We start from the raw sequence: 22,448 nt of genomic DNA on the forward strand, positions 1-22,448 counted from the left end.
AAGAATGTTAGAATGATGGAGTGAAGGATTATTATCCTTAATCAGATAAAAGAGAGAGTCTGATGCAAGTTATGAGAGGCATGCCTACCAATGAGAAAAAAGAAAAAATAATAGAGGTGGTAAAATGCCCCTTTCCTATTAAGGGTCAAAGTGTTAATGAGCATGTAGTATTGAAAGCACCAACCATGGCATTTCTGATAAGAATAAAAAGGGGATATGGCTATATTGTAGCCTAACTATTGCAGTTCATAGCAAGAAGCAAGAAAAAAACACAAAAACAAAGTTACTATGGTAGCCGGCATGCACGCGTTTCCTGAGGGTACTGCTCATGAAATATCCTCATACCGTATTCAAGATGGCGGCCATGCAAAAGACGGAGCCACTCCATAGCGGAGTAATTAAAATGTGCTGCTTACGGGGTGCCGCGGAGTGATAGGTTCATCACATTTGAGGTTGCTCCACTTCTAGAAGTTAAACCTTCAATCTGGTGTCTGTGTAAGCGGTAGGTGCTGCGCCAGGTCTGCCTTCGTAGCCGCCGTCACGGGAGAGTCAGGGACCAGCCCCCATCTTCCTTGGATGCTAGCCACGCCCCCTCCCTCGTGAGCTCTTGAGTCACATCTACTCCCCTTCTATTTCATTTATGAAAATTGATTTACACCTGCCAGTTGCAGTCAAACTTCTTACCGTTTTTAGTGTGGGAAATTTCCTAAAACGTTTTAGTGCCTACCCACAAACTTTCAAGCACGTTGACTTTTACCAGCTGTCACCAAATAGATGTAATTCTATGTGTGAGTGAGTACATTGAAAATGGTAGTCTCTGTTGTATAAACAACAACATTGAATTTGCACTCATAAATACAGATATTTCTGACTGGTCTGAGGCATGCAGCAAGTCCAGAAGCATGAAGTGTGTTTTCAGAATCACTAACATGTATTAGTTATTGTGAAAGAACATGTCGTGCTTTTAGGTTTGCTGCATGCCTTTTGTTTATAGAGCGCGGCAGATTGCTTGCCTTTTTGAAAGTTTTCATGTTAACTGCAGCGCCCGACATGCTAATACACTGGGCTGCATTTAGTATGAAACCTTTCAAAAAGACACGCAAACTGCCACTCTCTTTTACCAATAGGGATGCAGCAAGCCTTAATGCACGACGTGTCCTTTCACAATCACTAAAATCTCTCTTGCGAGAAATGCGCATGCGCGGGCGTCCGCGCATGCGCATTTGTCACAAGAAGTTGGAAACGAGGAAGAGGGAGCCCCGGAGACGCCGCGCTTCAGGTAAGTCTCTTTACTTTTAATTATTCAACATGCAGGGTATTATTTAAAAGGAGGGTGGGCGGGAGGCGGGCGGCGCGTAGTGGGGCTACACGGAGCGTGCGAGTGTGCGTAGATTTGGGCACACTACGCACTGCTTCACGTAGCCCCACTACGCCCACTACGCCCACCCTTAGAAATAATGCCTAAAAACACACAGATGATGGATGGAATGCAGAGCAAATCAAACATTCACCCAGGTCAATTAACCTGGGTAAATCCATCGTTCTGTTGCTCACCATGCCACCCCAGTTTAGACCCAGACATATGCAAACCAGGCTTGACCCTGTTTCTCATGAGAACAGGCCAGCCTGAACTGCCAAGCCAGGTCCTCCTTGGACCAGAAACAGGCATCCTGGGACCGGTTTTGGGGCATCACCCCTGTTCAGCCAGGCTAGCTGTAATCTTTTTTTTTTTATTAGCTTGAATCCAGTAACACAATGAGCCTAGAACCCACGATTAGGCATACCTGGCGCAGGGCGAGAAAGCAAAAGACACACAGATGATGGACGAAATACAGAGCAAATCAAACATTCACCCCCAGTCAAGCGATCTGGGTTAAATCCATTGTGCGTTTGCTCACCATGCCACCCCAGTTTAGACTCAGCCATATGCAACTAAGTCTTGACACTGTTCCTCACTGGAACAGCCCAACCCGAACTGCCAAGCCAGGTCTTCCCTGGACCGGAAACAAGCATCCTGGAACAGTTTTCGGGGCATCACCCCTCATCAGCCAGTCTAGCTTGAATTGTTCTTTTTGCATTTGTCACCCCGAGTCAGACGGGTATGCCCAGACGTGGGTCCCGTGCTCTCCATGCTACTGGAGTCAAGCTAGCCTGATTGATGAGTCGTGATGCCCTGAAACCGGTCGCAGGATGCTTTTTTCTGGTCCAGGGAGGACCTGGTCTGGCAGTTCGGGCTGCACTGATACCATGGGGAACAGGGTGAAGACTGATTTGCATATGGCTGGATCTAAGTCGGAATGGCATGGGGAGCAAACAAATGATGGATTTAGAGTCAGATCTCTGTACTGGGGTGTATGTTTGACATTGATCAGCATTCTGTCCATCAATTGTTCTTTTTGCATTTGTCACCCCGAGTGGGGCGGGTATGCCCAGACGTGGGTCCCGTGCTCTCCATGCCACTGGAGTCAAGCTAGCCTGGCTGATGAGGAGTGATGCCTTGAAACCAGTCCCAGGATGCTTGTTTCTGGTCCAGGTAGGACCTGGCCTGGCAGTTTGGGCTGGACTGTTCCCATGGGGTCAAGACTGATTTGCATATAGCTGGGTCTAAACTGGAATGGCATGGGGAGCAAAAAAATTGATTTAGGCCCAGATCTCTGTACTGGGGTGAATGTTTGACATTGATCAGCGTTCTGTCCATCAATTGTTCATTTTGCATTTGTCACCCTGAGTGGAACAGGTATGCCGAGGCATGGGTCCAGTCATTTCATGCCACTGGACTCAAGCTAGGCTAGCTGATGAGGGGTAATACCCCGAAACCGGTCCCAGGATTCATGTTTCCAGTCCAGGGAGGACCTGGCCTGGCATTTCAGGCTGGACTCTTCCCATAGGGAGCAGGGGCAAGTCTGATTTGCATATGGCTAAGTCTAAACTGGAATGGCATGGGGAGCAAAAAATTATGGATTTAGGCCCAGTTCTCTGTACTAGGGTGAATGTTTGACATTGATCAGCATTCTGTCCATTAATTGTACCTTTTGCATGAAATAATGACTGGCATGTCACTCAAAGGTCCACTCTAAGTAGGTCATGCCTTTCAATGTTTGCTGGGGGATACCTGATGAAGAAGCTTTTCTTGACAGTAGAACCAACATTGTCTCTGCCATTAAGAAAAGCAGCATTTTCAATCACTAAATTAATAATGACCTCCTACGATCTTCAAAGGTCAGGAGCTGCTCAAGAGTTGAATATCTTTTGGCCTCTTCTCTTACAGCAAGCCAGCTTTCAACACTTCCATGGCACATTGATTATATAGTATATGTTTAGGGGCTCTTAAAAGACTTACTTACTTGTGTAACTGCCAGCTTGCATTTTTGAATTGCTGGAAAAGACAGTCAAGCATAAGCACTTTGCACTTCTAGTTGGTGTGAACTAACATTTGAGCTTGTGGTAAGGTAAGCTATGCCACAGCTGAATATGTGCAAAGAACTGGCACACTCTCTTAATAGCTAAAATGCATGCAGAGTTGGTGAGCCACAATGTGGATCTTGCATTTGCTCATAAAATGTGTTATCATAAGTGTTGCAAAACGAGGCATTAGTTGTGAGACCTGCACAAATAATGGGTCCACATTTGTATTTCACTGGGAACCAAACACCCCATTGTAGCGATTGACACTCACAGGGTAGCATTGCAGAGCAGTCCAAGGCTTACTCAAGGGAGGTGGTGTGGGCTAGTAATCACCATATTAGGCGACCCAAATATAACACTCTATAATTGATTGTCCAGTCTGTGCTTCTCTTTATAAAAAGGAAGAGTGCATGTATTGCACACACAATTCTCAATACTATGCTTCAATTTACAAATATACATAAGCTGATGAAAATACTTCTTGACATTGCATAAACATTCCCACCCATCTCGCAGGAGGGGTGTCTAGTACCACTACTCTCATGTATGAACATAATCTTGCTCCCAAATGCCACGGGTTGACCATAACCTGGAGGGAGGGTCCTTTCCACTGGCACCACCCCAGTGGCTGCCCACCCCATTATTTCAACAAGCATTTGTAATGGGAACACCTGCCATAGTGATACATAACCCTGACTGAGAGCACCTAATACTGACCATATATTATGCACACTTAAATCACAGTGGCTGACAGTCTAGTTGTACAACTAAAGCAGTAGCAAGAATGCATATATAAACATAACTTAGAAGGAGGGGTACTTATCATATCTGGTAACATGTACAATGCAAGTCAATCACAGCCCCTTAAAGGTGTCCCATTAATAATCACATGACTATGCAATTATAGCCCAGCACCCTGGCAAGGATGATGACAATATATTTCCAATTCATCTGAAACCATCACATATTACATATGACCTCTAGTCCCAAAAGGACCAGAAATACGTAATTGCATGTCCTGCATTTACCACCTTCTAGTCCTAGAAAATGACTCTCCTTGCAATCATCATCCATGTCTTTAGGAGAGTAGTACTCACTTGATGAAGAAGAAAAAAGTTCCAGCATCAGAAAGGCTTTAAAACACGGCACTCCCCCTTCCGCTTTCCCGTTGCAGGATAGTTCAACAGCACTCCCCCCTCCTCACCGACAGCACTCAGGAGCCCAGGGATGGGGTCATGGGCCCCACGCAGCTTCATGGAGAATTCAACAGTGCTCACTGACTTCCTCTTCGGCAGGGCCCGGGGATGGGCTCCTGGGCCTCTGGCCCATCTTCACAGGGTGCGCAACGGCGCTCCCCGCCTTTATTTTCGTCAGGGCCCAGGGATGGGCTCCTGAGCCCCTGGGACCTTTTCATGGGGGGGCGACGGCGCTCCCCGACTTCATTTTAGTCAGGGCCCAGGGCCCCTTGGGCACTTTCACAGGGGGTGCAATGGCGTTCCTCGACTTTACTTTGTCTGGACCCAAGGATGGGCTCATGGACCCCGTAGGCACCTCCACAGGGGTGCAACAGCACTCCCCGATGTCACCTTCTTCTGGGGGCAGCGCCCGGGACCTAACCCACCCTGGGGACACATTGGAGATCAGCGGCAGAGCCACACGCACTTCGTCGTTGGTCCAATCAAAAGGTCAAAGGTTGGCTACCTTCTGGAGGCTTCTCTCGGCCACGGATAGACTGATTTCACCGCTATTGATCTTTTTTCACTCATTGGGGCCATCCCTAGCCACCTGGAGCACTTTTCACCAACCTTCTGGCCTCCAAGAAGGTGAACTCCGCAAGGAGCTGTCTTCACTGGCTCCCTGTGCCAGACTTTCACCTGGCTGTCCTTTTGGGCCTCTCTTCTCCTTGCGCAGAAGCCCAAGCTTCTTTTCACTGGTCCTGGACTCCCTCAGAGGCACAGTCCAGAGTCCTGGGGCAGTCAGGAGGTTCCCCCTTTCAACTGCCCATGGCACCAGTCTCCAGCACCAGTCTTCCTCAGCAAGACCACACCCCACTCCTCTTTCTGTGGAAGACCTTTTAAGAGAAAATGGAGGGGGCTAGCAGGAAGACACTTCTGCCCTATCCTGCAGTGACACATCACCTATCTACCCCTGATCCCTCCTTCCTGCACAGGCCTCTTTAAGATGGCATTGCCCAGGGATCCCAATCCACATGGTCCCTGCAAAGCCCACTTCCTCGAATTGCTGACATCAAGGCCCGGAGCAGGACTGGTGCCTGGCACCGGGTGATAGCTGCTGATTGATGCCCCTGCAGCTTCACCCCATCTCCTCCTCTTGGAGAGAAGACCTCCAACGTCGGGATTGCTTGCAGTGAAGGGCTAGGCCTCTGATTCTACAGCTTGGAGAGGAAGGTATTTAATTCAGCCTGGCAGGGTCACACCATGCCTGGGCTCTGGTTCTGAGCTGAATCAGAGTAATATGACATTTCTGGATGACCCATAAGCAGTACAGATATGGCTTTGGACATAGCAGAATGGTTTTGTTCACACAACTTACAGTGTACTTTGGTGCGTCTCTGGAGTTTGTAGGCCCTGTGGAACTGAAACTACCCCATGTGGTCTCCTTCTCCATAGGAAAATAATGGAGGGTTCCTACAGTGAAACAGTAAAGCACACTGGCTATCCCTTACATGTGTCTCCTCACAATATAAGGCCTATTCCATGTCACCACACAACTCTACATAGCCCCTTCCATGTCATTCTAGCTGTATCCAGGTACTGGGCTGCGCATGAGAGGAATCTCCTATGTCCAGCCCTTACATGCAGGCACACACATGTGCACACATGTCCACATGTAACCAGTCACGACTTTCTCCATTCGTTTTCGTGTCCACCACCAGGGGGCTGAACTGTGGTACTCTCCAGTGTTCTAATAAGCTTCCTGATACTCCCCTGCATGCAAATCCTGACTTCCATCCATTTGGTCACAATTTGTGAATTGACATCCATTCCCAATCTATGCCAGGTTTTGTGGAAGCCAGTCTGCTCATGCTGGAAATTCCATTACCTATAATCCCCTGCTCACTGCTTCAACTCCACCCCTGCAGGCCAAGGATGGGTGGAGGAATTCAACCCACCTGTGGCTGGCTGCTGCTAGCCTGCTCACACTTGATGCATGTGATTATTGTGAGCTCTTTTAAGCCCCAGCTCCCTTCAGGCCAAGGTTGGTCATTGTAGCTGTGTACCGGTGAGATCAACCCTTGTTTCCATGGATCACTGACAAAATATCGACAAACAGAACATCGAGGTACCAAAATATCGACGCAAAAATATCGAAGTCAAGAATATCGACATCCTATCTACATCAGGGTAAGTACAAAAATATCAGGAAAAAAATATCGATGTCAAAAATATAGCTGTAAAAAAAATCGTTTTTTTAATTTAATAAAAATAATGTAAATAAAAATAACTAATACATATAATTAAAAGAAACATAGTTACAAATATTAAAACATGTTTAAAAATAATAACATACATATAATGTTGGAATAAAATAAACATATACATCTATAAAATAATATATATATTTACTCCACAGAGTGCAACAGTAGGGAAAGTGTTGGATAGCGTAGGGGTGAAAATTACTATTCCAACTCCAGAGAGTGCAACAGTAGGGAAAGTGTTGAATAGCGTAAGGGTAAAAATTACTATTCCCACTCCAGTGAGTGCAACATTAGGGAAAGTGTTGGATAGCGTAGAGGTAAAAATTACTATTCCCACTCCTGCGAGTGCAACAGTAGGGAAAGTGTTGGATAGCGTAGGGGTAAACATTACAATTCCCACTCCAAAGAGTGCAACAGTAGGGAAAGTGTAGGATACCGTAGGGGTAAAAATTACTATTCCCACTCCAAAGAGTGCAAGAGTAGGGAAAGTGTTGGATAGCATAGGCGTACAAATTACTATCACCACTCCAAAGAGTGCAACAGTAGGGAAAGTGTTGGATAGCGTAGGGGTAAAAATTACTATTCCCACTCCAGAGAGTGCAACAGTAGAGAAAATGTTGGATAGCGTAGGGGTAAAAATTACTATTCCCACTCCAGTGAGTGCAATAGTAGAGAAAGTGTGGGATAGCGTAGGGGTAAAAATTACTATTCCCACTCCAAAGAGTGCAACAGAAGAGAAAGTGTTGGATAACGTAGAGGTTAAAAATAATAATCGTATAAAACAAATTATTTGTGTAATAACATTAAATTACTTCCCACCCTATTCCCCAATAAAAACACCACACACTCCACATAAAATTCCCGTATAGGGTGTGCTACCGGGGCGGTGACATAGGGCGGGGAAGAGGCAGGGTGAGGGGTTGTAAAATGCGGCATATGACCGATTTCAGGTAAGTAACGGAAAAAATAAATTAAACGAATTTTGTTGCGTGCGCTGCATCACATTTGGCGATGCAGCGTGCGCAACAAAATTGTTTTTTTTTTCCGTTACTTACCTGAAATCAGCCGTATGCCGCATTTTACAACCGCCCACCCTGCCCCTCCCCGTCCTACGTCACCGCCCCGGTAACACACCCTATACGGGCCGTGGCTGTTTAGGAGGGAATGGTTGTTGGAACTAATTTTATGCTCCCAAAAGTGGTTGACGCCAAATTATTATTTTTAGGCACTCATTTTCAAGACCAGGAGTCTTGTGTATGTCCCAAAGGATGATGACCCTGGATTAGAGATAAACTAGGTCTAATCAGCTTACACCAGACAGGGTTCAAAGTCAAAACCATGAAGGACTAGTTAAAATTCTAAATAGTTACAGACGGTAACAATAGTCAGGTCAATCAAAATGCAAATAGTTCTCAAAATGCAAATAAATAGGATTTAGCTTAGGGCTCAGTCCCTATTCCAGTTAAATACGTAAGACCACAAAGATTTAGAAGATGGTAAACTAATGCTTTAGCAAAAGACAGACATGCAGTCTCTTCTATTTAAAAAGTCCAGAGAAAGTCTGTAAAATCTCTATGTACAAAGGCAAAAGCATAATCCACTATAAAGACTGTTGGACTAGGCCCTTTTTGCAGGGTTATCCCCAAACATTTTGCTTCTTCCTCCTATTTTTTCCTGACCTGTTGCTTCTGGTTTTAGGACTCTGGGCACTTTACCACGGCTAATCAGTGCTAAAGTGCATATGCTCTCTGTATAAATTATGAACATGATTGGTTATCCATGATTGGCATATTTGACTTACTGGTCAGTACCTAGTAAAGTACACTAAGTGAGCCAGGGCTGGTAAATCAAATGCTACTAGTGAGCCTGCAGCACTGATTATGCCACTCACATGAGTAGCTCTGAAAAGGCAACTCAGGCTTGCCACTGCAGTGTCTGCGCGCAGTTGTTAACTGCCATGTCGACTTGGCAAGTGCACCCACTTGCCAGGCCCTAACCTTCCCTTTTCTTACATAAAGGACAACCCTATGGTAGGCCCAAGGTACCCTCCCTGGGCAGTGTGCAGTGTATGTGAAAGGTAGGACATGTATGGATGTGTGTAACATGTCCTCATAGTGAAATACTGCCAATTTCGTTTTTCACTATTGAAAGGATATCTTGCCCCATAGGATAGAATAGGGAATGCTTTGTAACATGTTACAAGCATATCTTCCCATAGGGATAAGGTAGAAAAATAAAGTGTAGGCTCTCTGAACTCAGAATTTAATAACACATCTTTTACTAAAGATGGTTTTTAAATTGTGTTTTGAAAATGCCACTTTTAGAAAGCAGGCATTTTCTTGTTCAACCATTATGTGTGCCTCTGTCTGTTTGTGTAATGACTGTCTCGTTTTGGAGTGACAGGGGCAGGAGAGGTGCATTCTCTCAGATACCCACCGGGGGGGGTTGGTGTGTGTCCTGCCTTTCCTGAATGAGTCACGGCTGCGCTGAATAGACCTGGGCTGCATTCAGAGTAGGGGAGGAGTTCTCATTAGCACCTGAATAGGCCAGGTCTGCATTTAAAGTGGTGGGAAGAGATTTCCCTTGCACCTGAATAGGGCCTGTCTGCCTTACACAATGCTGTCTCCACTTCCTGCCGGGTAGCAGCACCAGAGAGGACAGAACTGGTTTGGACTGGGCTCAGAGACCCTTGCACTAAGAGAACAAAGACATTTTGGGGTATAAGTATTAGACCTAAAACCCCTGAATTTTAAACTACTTCTGGAATCAAAAGGAACCTTTGCCACGGAGAAGAGCTGAGGAAACTGAAAAGTACTGTGTCTGGGGTTGGCCTGCAGTTGCTGTTTCTGTCAAGGAAAGGAGAAGGACTTTGCTGTGTGCTGTGTCCCCTGCTTGAGGAAAGTCTCCAGATGCTTGAGTAGTGCTTGCCTCCAGTTTTGAAGTCTCAGGAACACAAAGACTTCATCCCAAGCTACCCTGAACTTCCTTGCTGGGAGTTCTGACCTGCCAAGAGATGCCTGTGACTGTCTTGAGCCTCTGGAGGTTGTTTCTGCTCTTGGGAGCTGAAAAAGCAACCCAACGACAAGGTAATCGACGCATCACTCTTCTTGTGACAGTTCTTCTAATGCAATGCCATGGTGTGAGAAGAATCTCTCCACCACTGCCGAAACCAACGCAGCGTTTGTCGCTGCAGCAAGAATCGATGCATCGAGGTATCACGGCTGAAAAGATCAACGCAGCGCCCCTGGCTGCATCATTCGCCGACGCATCCCGGATTTCCATGCATCGTCCCTGTGCAGCAAGCTTTCCCGGACACATCACCCGAGGATCGGAGTCATCCCAAAATCAACGCATCGCTTCCCCCTACAGACTGGACCGAACGCATCGATCCCCAGTGTACAGCGGAACTGTCGCATCGCATCCACGAGGGTCTCCGGAACCGACGCATCTCTTTGTTTTTTCACGCTTCCCATCTCTGCGGCTGTTTGGCTTGGTGAATTTTGTCGCAACTACAGGTACTTTGCAGAAATCACGCATCCATAGTTTTCTCTGGACTCAGTTGCTAAAACCGGTGTGGTGTTCGTTTGTGGTGTTATCACTGTGTTACTGTGAGTGTTGGTAAAAATACATTACACATTGCCTTTGGGATAAGCCTGTCTGCTCATGCCAAGCTACCAAGGGGGTGAGCAGGGGTTATCTAATGTGTGTATTTGGACAAAGGCCAACTAGAGACCCTCATTTCTAACAAGTACATGTTCAATAGGAGTCTGAAAAAAGTATGTTTTTTACATCCCAAAAATATGATGTTATATAGGTTTTCAAACAGAGGTGTTGCACTGTCGACATTGTATGAAACAAATGAGGCATTATAGTATCTAATAATAAAATAGAAAACACACGTATCACATGTATAATGAGAACACCATCCTACATTACTACTGAGTAGTGGATTTTACCCTAAAAACTAGTGAATAGTCCTGTATTATAAAACAAAATTGAAAACAGAGGCATATTTTAAATTACATACACAACCTCTGCTAGCCAGACAAAGTGGCCTTGTAAAGGTACAGTCGAGCTCTGCTTCTTCTTCTAGGACATAAAGTAATGGTGGCTCCTCCACTGCCCCACTGCGCTTTGAGCAACATAAATAAGAAATAATAAAATCATAATAACAGATGTTAGTATTATTATGTTTTTGAGTGTGGACTCGGGCCAGGTTAGAGAGAGGCGGGCTGGGCTGTCAGAGCAGGGGAGGAGGAAATAGTGCACATGTCAATTTGGCCAGCTGTCTTTGGCCGGCCAGACATGTGCACTTAGGGCCCCATTATGATGGCGGGTGGATCTGCCACCACCCGGCCAGCGGTGGCGATCCGCCCGCCATCTGTACCTGATTTACCCCCACCATATTAGTATGGCGGGGGGTACCGCAGCGGACGGAAAGACCGTCCGCCGTTTTTCCGCTGGCAGGCAATCGTTACGATTGCCTGCTGTGCAGATCTGGGGCATGATATGGTGGTGGTGCCGAGCAGGCACTGCGATCCATATTAAGATATGCAAATTTAAATGCCCTTCCATGGTGAAAGGCCATCGCAAATTGCTTTGGGGGCCAGTTACAGGCCCCCCGGGGGTGGGGGGCTGCACTTGGAGGTTACCTATGGTACCCCCCTAAATTGCCATACACAAGGTGGCAGGCACCGCGTGGTGCCTGTCACGTTGTGCATGGCTATGCAAACCATGCACTTTTAACATTGCGGATGGAGCTGCACCCAGCAGCACCGCCTGCAATGTTAAAGGCCAGAATGCGCCCGCCAGTGTGGCGGGCGCATCCTAATTGGCCTCGTGGGACCGCCACATCTCTGGCGGTCTGTCCAATTTTCCGTTATGATGTGCCAACATAATAGGGTCCTTAGCATTTCTCCACCTGGCGGTGTTGCACATCTGGGTGGAGAACTGGCTCAGACCAATCATGACACTGCTGTCATGCTGGTGACAGCAGTTTCATGGTTGGGTTAGGGGAGTCTGGGAACCTGTGTGCCAGGAAAACAAGAGGATGGAAGAGGTGGCAACCGTTCACAGGTTACTGTTCTTTTTTATTCTGCCCCCCAGCCCCATTAGGCAGCAAACGCCACTGATATCATTAATACAAAAAGAATAAATTTTAAGAGACATGGAAAACATGACTGTAAAACTGTGTAGATTAAAGATAGTTTACAAAATGCTGAAGAACACATTTTTAACTAGAGCTGCCCAGAAAGAAAAAACTTTTTCATTTCAAAATGTGCAAAGTACAACAAATTGAAGTCAATGTGGGGCCTACTATGTCAACTTAAAAAGCTTTGTCATGTCAAGTACAGTTCAATTGTAACATTTATGATCTATTTATGTTCACTGAACACACATTATTTCTTTATTTTATATTCACTTCTACATGGTCAAACTTATTGAAGTCCCTTACACAAACATTATGTTTCTCTGTTTGCCGGCATGTACAGGTTTTGGTGCAGAGAAAAAGGTACAAGAAAGTGATTGACTCAATCCACATATATTTTGGGTGGGTCTCAATGAGGGTTTTGGTGCAGGTAGGTGTAGAAAAGAAAATGCTGAGGTCATTATTGGTCAGTAAGAGGGATAGTTCCAACATGGCTGTATCAGTCTTGTCTCCCTAGTGAAGGTTGAAGTCATCTTGGAAAATAACTTATTATCAAAGATGGACTAAGACTTTTATTCTATTAGTTCCATGAACCATTTGATAAGAGATTCGCTTTTGGAGGGTGGTTAATGATGTGAAATATCATGGGTTTGGACTCAGATGTTTTAATTTCAACAGAAAAACACATGAATGAGGAAGACCGAACTGCTTTTAAACTTTTTGCACTGAAAAGAAGAGCAGTGACTAACTGCCCCGCTCCATGATTTACCCTGCCAGTCAAGGCAAATCATTGCTTATCCGGGGGAACCGTGAGATCAAGTATTGACTGGAGCGAGTCAGAAAGCCTCATTTCTGTCAGGAGTAGCAGGTATAGGTTATAAGACCGGAAGAAATCTGCAATTTCCTGTTTCATGTATATGTTTGGCAGCTGACCTGCCATTGCGAAGCTAAGTGCAGTTGGGGCGTGCTGTAACGTTTTGGGTGTCAGCTTCAATTATTGCGGGTCGGGCAGTACAGCATCTATTTCTCGAGGTGACTGCAATATAGACAGGAGCTTCAGCTGGTTCCTGAAAGCCTGAGTTACTATGAATGCGTCAGAATATTGATGTCATCCTCTGAATGGGCTTTTCTGAGAGGAGGGCGGAGGCTGAGTTAGAATGGAGGTGGAAGTTGCGTCTGCTTTCGAGGGCAGACTCTGTGTCTTTCAAGAGTAATAAGAGGATGAGAACAATTTCACTTCTGAAAGAAGAGAGTCTGGTTAACTTTATAGCCAGGGAGTTCCGGGCATGAGCGAAGCCTTTGCACTTTTGATACAAGTGCAGTGGAGGGATTGCAACTCAAGTGCAAATTGAAATAGGAATCACACTTTATAAACTCAGGGCCTCATTTATGAAAAGTGACGCAACTCTGCGCTGGCGCAGAGATGCGTCACAATTCCGTACGACATGCTGCGTCACTTTTTTCCGACATCGATGCGTCAAATTTATGGTTTGGCGCATCATGTCGTAAGTGATGATGAAAGTAAAAAAAAACACACGCAGACGCTGCCGTCTTGACGTAACCAAAACTGACGCAACTGCTGAAAAAGTGTCGTAAGTCAGATTCACGTATTCTGACGCAAGTCAACCTTGCCCTGCACCACTTTTACGTTGCGTCAGTATTCGGAAAATAGCTAAAAATACACGCATCCACCTATAAACTCATTTCTTGAGGCAAATATAACTACCATGGAGTATGAAGGAGACAACAGCAGTCAAGATAACCTCCCACATGCCAGCCAGGATGTCCAGCCCGAAACCCAGGGGAAGAGGAAGAGGAAAGTAAATTTCAGTGTGGAGGAAAACGAAATACTCATTAATGAGGTAACAGACCACCAACACCAGCTGTTTGTCAACTCAAAGTTGCCATTATCTAAAAAAGAGGCCATTTGGCAGTCCATATTGACAAAGGTCAACTGTGTGGCCCAATCAAAGAGGACAGCGACCGATATAAAGAAACGCTGGCATGACATCAAGCGCAGGACAAAAGAAAAAATGGCACAAAATCGGAAGGAAGCAATGAAGACTGGAGGAGGCAGCCCAGCACACCAGGAAGAGCTGGATGCCCTTGAGGAGCGGGTTGCGGCTGTCATCCCAGATGAGTTGGTGGCAGGACTTCCAGGACAGGAGAGTGCTGAGTATGAGGAACTGCAAGACACACAGGGTAAGTTGTTACAAGGGGCAATGTTGGTAACAAGTTAATGTTGTGCAGTGCATTTACTAAGGTACCAGGCCTCATTAGTGACATGCGTTGTGCAAAGGGAAGTCATGCATGTCAATAACAGTGAAGTGTCACATAAAAGCCTTGTACCCTGGACAGTCAGATGTTGCACAGTTCAATCCAGGTCTCTCATGTACATCACAATACATATGTCAAAAGCGCAGTACCAGCCCACTGCCACACCTGTGAATTGCCACATGCAGGTGCAAACACAACAGAACCCATATGAAATACAAGCCCCACAACACCCTGCAACAGACATAGGGTGCCTCATTTATGATGCTGGACTGGCACCACTGTGCTGCCAGGATGTCACTCTTATTATGTACTGGTGGCACAATGTGCTACAGGCATAATAATAGGGCAAGGAAAGCCACGTCACATGGTTCACCAAAAAATGAAATTGGCATCATTCACGCATTAAAGTGCGTGAAAGGGGTATTCCATGAGTGTTGCTGGGGGTGTTCCCAGAAACATCCTTGTCCAATTGACAATGCCCAAGATCAACGTGAAATTGTAACTCTGAGGCAGTGCAATAAACATATGCCTCACAAGGGGAGGCGTACGGGAGGCACAACCAGGATAATTATTTTTGTTCCCTCTTGTCTATCCTCTACATAAATGTGTTGCATTCAACAGTACACTTAGAAAGAGGAAAAAGCATCTTGTGACTGGTTCATGCAGGAAGGTTTCCCTTCCATGCACACAAACAATCATCCCCTGCAACTCAGGCACCCTTGCACCATGGTGCAAAGGAGCCTGCATTGGTGCACGGCAGAGCATTGTGTACTGGTGCTGGCGAAAAGGGCATGAATGTGCCGTATGCAACATATACTGAGCATCCCTGCACTTTCTTTCAGTTGTAGAGCAGGGCAGCAAGGCGTGTTGCACAGCCCAATGGCAAAACCCACTTAAAATATGCACATGGTGCAGTATCCTCAGGTTATGTCCTTATGTTCCCTTTCACCTTTTACCTAGCTGCTCAGCCAGTGTGAGTGTGCCGTGTAGAATGTCAGTGTGATTGACATTCTACAAACACTTGGGGCCAGCCCACTACACAAGGTCTCACACATTATCCACTAGCAACACTGGAGTATCACCTGTGACACATTTCATAATTGAAAATCTAGAGGTGCAAGGCGCAGGTGAAAAAGCTGCATTGGAACATTTGAGGAATAACACATCACCACTTGTGAGTCCCTTCATGATTCAAACTGGTGACACAATGGTTCAGCACCCATTTTCAAGCCCATGCAGAGTCACCCTGTTTGGCTTCCTGAGCCCTTGTCATTATGTTTACCTTACAGCCAGTACAATGCGGGACTGTGTTGAAACATGTGTGTTGACGTTTAGGTGTTGACACAACATCCAGGATGTACTACACACAGTGTGAGCAATCTTAATACCTCATTCTGGACTGGTCAGTGGTGCAATGAGGCTGTGCTACCCTGTATCAAAATAAAAGCTGTGAAATGTGTGCAATCCCCATGCTACAGTGCATCCATAACCTTTGGGCCTGTGTGGTACAGAATGGTCTGCCATGTGCCAATCGACGCATCCTTGCATTATGTTGCAAGGGTGCCTGGGAAGTGGGCCTGATTTAGTCTGTGCCGGAATGGAAGCATACCTGCTCCTAATCTATTCTAAATAGCAAATTACATGAAAGATGTGTATTGCAGGATGCAGCACAAATGTTACATGGTGACAAGATACATCAAGAAACTATTTTCACTTCACAGTGCCTCCATAGTATAATGCAGGTGTCTGGACAGTGTTGTTACACCAGCAAAAAAAAGGTTGATACTTGACCTTGTGGTAACATCAACAGTGTTCTTTGATGCATATAGAGACCTTTGAGGATTCCATAGGGGCACATTGGCTGAAAGTTACAGCTGACTGTACCTCACATCTCAGCATATTATTAGTGATGCATCAGTGATGTCAAATGTACAAAAAATTGTCCTGAATGTCAGCCACAATTGCACATGAAGGTCCACTTACAATCCAAAAAGTAACCTACTCTGCAAGGCAGGCACATTGTTCAAAAAACGTAATGGCACATTCATCAGCTCATGTTGTGCTGCTGGTAAGTGCAGTTAGATTTATTGTGTTGCTTCACTTGGCTAACACTTCATGGATGAGTGACACACAGTGTGCCACAATCTGCAACACATATCACTGGACATAAAGGAAATCATGCCTCTCAGTGTTAATCAGCAATGTATCTTTCCTTGCAAAACAACAATTACTCTTGCAACTGAGTAAAACCTGCAACATGCCATATGGGTGACTACACTGGTGTAAGGCTGCTGCCTGTTACATGCCGCAGGCTCAATGGTCTGGACTGTTGCATATCTACCATACAGGTCTCATTCTTCTAAGTGTACAAGTACACAAAGGCAGTGCAGTGTGACATTTTGCAATGCTGCTGGGCATTACATGCTGGGAATTGATGTGCCTATGACAGCTAATTGCATTGACCGAAGCTGTGTGGAATATACATCTCATCATATTAGTTCTGGCAATGCCTATCAAATAACATGTGTAGCAATGCAAGTCACCCCTGTTTGGTTTGCCATGCGTAACTTCAAATGTCCATAATACAAACCTCTCAGTGCCTCAAAGGTGTGGTCTGCGTGTGTTGCCTAGTGTGTCCCAAACATGACATAGTCAATCTAACCAAAATAAGGGGGTCATGTAGAAGGTCATTGGCGCAGCAGGTGTGTCACTGTCAAAATGGGAAGAAGTGATGTACCGGTGGTATTAGGGGATAGTAAATAAGCCCCCTAGTGCCTCTATTTGTTGCTAGTTTTACTAGGTGTACCATTCCAAAAATCACTTTGGAAATGCCCATAGGAAGGCTAACTCTGTCCATCTTCAGACTGTCCCTGGGTTACATCTGTTGCTAAGTGGTAACATGACTGATACTGATGCACATAGAAAACTCATATGTATTGTCTGTAAGGGATGTGGGTCACCTGGAATGCATGCCAATTCTACAAGTGATAAAACTACGTCACTCTAAGGTTCAAGGATGCCTGCTCCTGTTCATGGAATTTCATAACTGATGCCACCACATGTGAAAATAGCAAAAAATTGAGCTCTCACCTACAATATGCATCATCATGAGTGTACTTTGAACCATTGACCCGTACAGCTAGATCTCATCATTATCGAACTGACTGGAGAATAGATATGATGCACAGCGTGTGATAGGGACCCTACCATAGTGAGGGTATCATCAAGGACGAAACAGTATCTACAGTATCTATGGCATTTATGAATAAGTAACACAGAGAAATAAGACTCATGCTTGTGACCCATCCCAATACAAATAATCAGGACAAACTTACTGGAAGGATAATATGGTGTACAAATAATAGAAAAGGACAGAAGTATATTGGGCTGAAGTCTATTTAATATATAGAGGTCTGGAATCGTCATTCCATTAGAAGATTAAATAACTAACAACACCACCTGATCCAAGAAGGAGATCCCTCTTTGCCTCAATAAATCTAAGGTGTTTTTAAATTTGTTTTCTGGCACAAACATTAGGAAACAAGAGAGTTCTAAAAATGCAATCTTGATAAAGATGGGACAATAATTTGCTATCCCATCAAAACGCGTCAATGATTTTTCTACACAATCCGAGTACCTGCTGGAACCACAGATTATGAATCAATTGTAGAATCTAGTTCTAGCTGGTGTCCATTGTTGCATCACGGATGTGTGTGTGATGACAAAGTCAGATGTCTTCTCTTATAAGTACTCTCTTTATGTGATTTTAAAGTCTTGCGTAATAGTGTTGATTCTAGATTGGATTTAAATTCTTTCTGAATTTGTTTGTACAAAAATCATTTTTTTTTATCCACATGGTATTGATGAACTGTTGATTTAAAAAGAAATAAATATTTTGGAGTTTGGGTTTAACTTTCTACTCTCATTGCATGAATGGTGCAAATGAAATGTGTATAGCCTGAATGATCAATGTGATCTTCTCCAAGATTGCGAGTTTGTGTTTAAATAACGCTACTTATAGGAGTCTTGTAGCTATCAGTCCAAAGGAAACCCTCTTGGTGACACTGTACAGCTAGATCAACAGTGGAGGATGCCTGTGTCCAATAACTGTATAGGAGGCCACATTGCTGAGCTTACATTGTACTGCCAAAAGCTGTGTACTATAGGGACAGCTATAGCACTGACAACAGACAGCGTGTGTATGGGTAGAGTTTTGGCTATGGAGGGATTAAGAAGGCATAATTTACCACGAAGGTTCACATTAAACAACATATTCACTGTTGTGTCTCACAGCGCCAGCACTGTGAAGAACTTTGTAACCTATACCATAGCTGAGAACATTTGCAAATACAGCATATCTGTAATGTGTAGCAGCCATAAAATGCAATATGTGTGAGGAGGGAGTCAGTAGCCTCACTTCTACAAAATCACACATATGTCATAGTTGCACTGCAAGAGATAAGTTTAAGCAAGGTAGATGACAACATATTTTGGGATATCTACAAGAACAGCCGCTAAATAATGCGAGTTAGAGGCAGTTTTCTCCATGCTGCCTAGCAACCAAAACTATCGCCCTGTTAGTTATGTAGTTACAATATGTTGCTACATGGCAATTGTCTCAGGTACCCGTGGTGAAAACTGCTGTCAACACTACCGTGAAGGCGATACAGAATCTGATGTTACCAGGCAAAAACTGCCAGAAGGCCCATTCGCTAGAAAAACATTCACGTTAGTCAGCCCAATGTGATTTTTATTTACATTCCGAGTCAAAAATACCCTTTAAGTCCTCCTCCAATGAAAAATAGGAAAGAAAACCAATGGAATGCAGAATGCAGCATCAAGGGCCAAGTGCAGCGCTGAGCAACAACCCCCACCCCCACCAGCATTACCGGCCAGAGTCTCAGGGGAAGAGGAAAATGTGGGCTACAATCATAAAAAGAAACGCATCGCTGGACAAAACCAATGATGTATCACTCATCATAGTGGGTAAACAACCTTTAGTGCGCGGCTGCTACTGCGCATACCATTACTTCACAAGCGTTACTACGCTTGCAATGTTACAACGCGTACCATTAGTACGCAAGTTGTTACATCGCAAGCGTTGTTACTACGCATGCGAAGTAATGGTATGCTTGAAAAGAAAACGACCCATGTCGTTGTAATGAAACTGAGGCTGTTTCCTCACAACGACGTGCACCGCCCCTCGGAGACGACGTGAGGAAGGTCCCAGGAGGAGAGAGGAACCACGAGGAGAGTGAGGTAAGGAGGATGTGGTGTGTTTATGTAGAGTAGGGGGTCATAGTGTAGGGGGTCGTAATGGGGGTAGTGTTTTAGGGTTTAGTGTAGTGTTGTGGTGTATGTGTAGAGTAGGGGGTCGTGCTGGGTTAGTGTTTTAGGGTTTAGGTTAGTGTTGTGGTGTATGTGTAGTGTAGGTTAGTGTTTTAGGGTTAAGGGTAGTGTAGGTGGGTCGTGCTGGGTAGTGTGGGAATGTTGGGAGTAGCATATTAGGGTTCAGGGTAGTGCTGTGTTTTGGTAGTGTAGAGAGTTATGCTGGGGGTAGTGAGTTAGGGTTTAGGGAAGAGTAGTGGTGTTTTTTACTTTGAAAACGGCATTAGTTTGCATAATATTATGCGTAGTAATATTATGCGAACTAATGCCGTTTGCAAAGTAAAAACATCGCACTAAAAGCATGCTTAGTACATTCATCATAGTGCACTCCTTGCAATACCATGGAATCCAAAAGTTGGAAAGTGCAGATAGTCTCTAGGGGCCCGAGGCCTCACTGGGCCTGCGTCTGGGAGTGGGATGCAGAGGTGCTGTGGAGGTGCTGGGCCGTGGCAGTAGCCATTGAGGCACGGCGATCCCCCTTACCTGGTCGTCAGGTCTGCCAGATCGCATGGAGACATGTTGCTGACCTGTCTGAGAAGACCACCTGGTGCCCCTGGGAGATTTGAACAGCATAAGTGCCCCTGCGCACCAACGTGGGGATGTCTTCATTGCACACCATGTCCCACCACTACACCGGGGTGCACGGAGGAGATTAACAATGGTGGCCTGTGCCTCTTGACATCAGAGGCCGGAGGAGGTTGCGCTGGATGGACGCTCTGGAGGGTGAGGACCCTGAGCTGCACAGAATTTGTGTGGTGGGAGCACAGCAACTCCTTGCCTATTACGGCACTGTTGCATAACCTGCATCGGGAGCCTCACCAGTGGACTTTGCGGCAATTGTTGTACCCAGGCTTGGGAAATCCAGCATGGCTGAAGGTCATGCTGGATGACTCACAGACTAGGCAAGAGTGCAGCAGATTGCATCACGGTGTCAATGTGTAGATGAGTGGAATGTGGTACGCATATCAGAGCAGGTCCGGGGTCTGAGTCGGACACAGGCCTAGCACCTGTGTGTGATGTACCCCCAGTGGCGGAGCTTCCGCTATGGCGAAAGATCATTGCACAACTTCTTTCAAGCAGTGCAAGAAGAGGAAACAACATGAATAAAACTATAACATGTACCCATGCTATGTTTCCTTCGCTTTGTGCTGCTCCACTCACGGAGCAGAGTCGGGGCAGGGGCAGTGAGGGGTGCCCACTCAAGTGCGCAAATACTGTTTGTCCAGCACTCTCCTGCTGCACAAAGCAGTCATCTGCACTTCCTCTTTTACAATGCAGGCTGCAGTACATCCTTCATGGAGTACATGGCCGGATTGCAATTTTGTGATTGGCATAGGGAAGGGAGCCTGGCTGCCTGCTTCCTGATCCTGGAAGCAGACTCAGGAGAGTAGGAGCACGGAAGATGTGGGACCTGGCCTACAGGTAAGATTGTAAAAATCAATTTTCTTATACACTCGCTCCCCACTGCGTTCCTACCCCCTCCAGAGTCCTTTCTTGCATTTCCCACTTCCCAGCTGACCATTGCCCCCTGAAGCAATACTTAATGCCGGACCAAGTGCAGGCATGCACAACGGGCATGCCATTGAGGCGTCAAATGCGAGTTAAAGGCAAGCCCGTCTGTGTCCATCCTCCCATAGACCTTACCCAGCACTAAGGACCCTTCCTCTCGGACACTCCACTGCTATGATGCTGGCACCCTCCTTGTCAACAAGCCTAAACCCCACACCACCTGCCATCTAATGACACAGTAGAACTCTTTTGCACCCTGCGCTTGTCAAAATTGAAAAAGCACCCTCTGCCACATCAGCCCACCAGTGCCTGCTGCCAATCAGCCAAACAACAGTGCAGCCAACTGGCTCATCTGCATCCTCCTCAATGTGTGGTCCCTCCACAATGGCATCTCTTCACACATTGCCTTCTTCACTTAAACATGGACGACCCTCCGCCCCGGACTGGACATCTCCATTACCATCCAAGACTCCCACAAATTCACCTGCACGGACCTCCCTGAGTGTTCATGAGGAGGCATTGCCATTGTCTGAAAAAACACAGTCCAGCTGACCACGCACTCTAATGAGCCACCAGTGACCATGGAACACCTTCACCTTCAGATCCAGACCCACCCCAACCTCCATGGCACCCTCATCTACAGGCATACCGGGCCATGAACCCCTATTCACCGAGGTTATTGTAGACCTCATTTCACCCTAGGCTCTCCCATCCACCAACAACATCCTACTAAGAGGCTTCAAGTTCCACATGTACAACCCCAGGGACAAGAACATCACCTCCCTCCTAGGGAACCTTGCCAACATCGGACTCAATCAGCTAGTCACTGCACCAAGCCACATATTCGGACACACGCATGAGCCTGTCTTCTCCACCACTGGGATCTTCAACTCCAGCTGCACCACAGGACTCTCCTGTACCAACCATCATTCTTTACATCACACCTTCACCACGCCCATTGTACACCATCACCATCATTGCCCCCACCCTTGCAGCTGGATCTAGACCATCAAAAAACTTCACATCAACCCCCTCAGCACCACCACTTCACCAACTCTTACAGACCCCAACACCGCTGCACTCAACCTCCACCAATGGATCTCCAAACATCTGCATACAACCTGGCACCCATCATGACAAAACCTGGCAAACAACACTCCAAGACAGCCAACTTCTTTACTCCCACCCTCCACAAGTCCAGCCCCACTGCTGACGTCTTGAGAAGAGATGGAGCCACATCAATCAACTCCAAAACAGAGACACCCTTGCACCATGGTGCAA

This window comes from Triturus cristatus, chromosome 8, assembly GCF_964204655.1.
Source record: "Triturus cristatus chromosome 8, aTriCri1.1, whole genome shotgun sequence".
Lineage (NCBI taxonomy): Eukaryota > Metazoa > Chordata > Amphibia > Caudata > Salamandridae > Triturus > Triturus cristatus.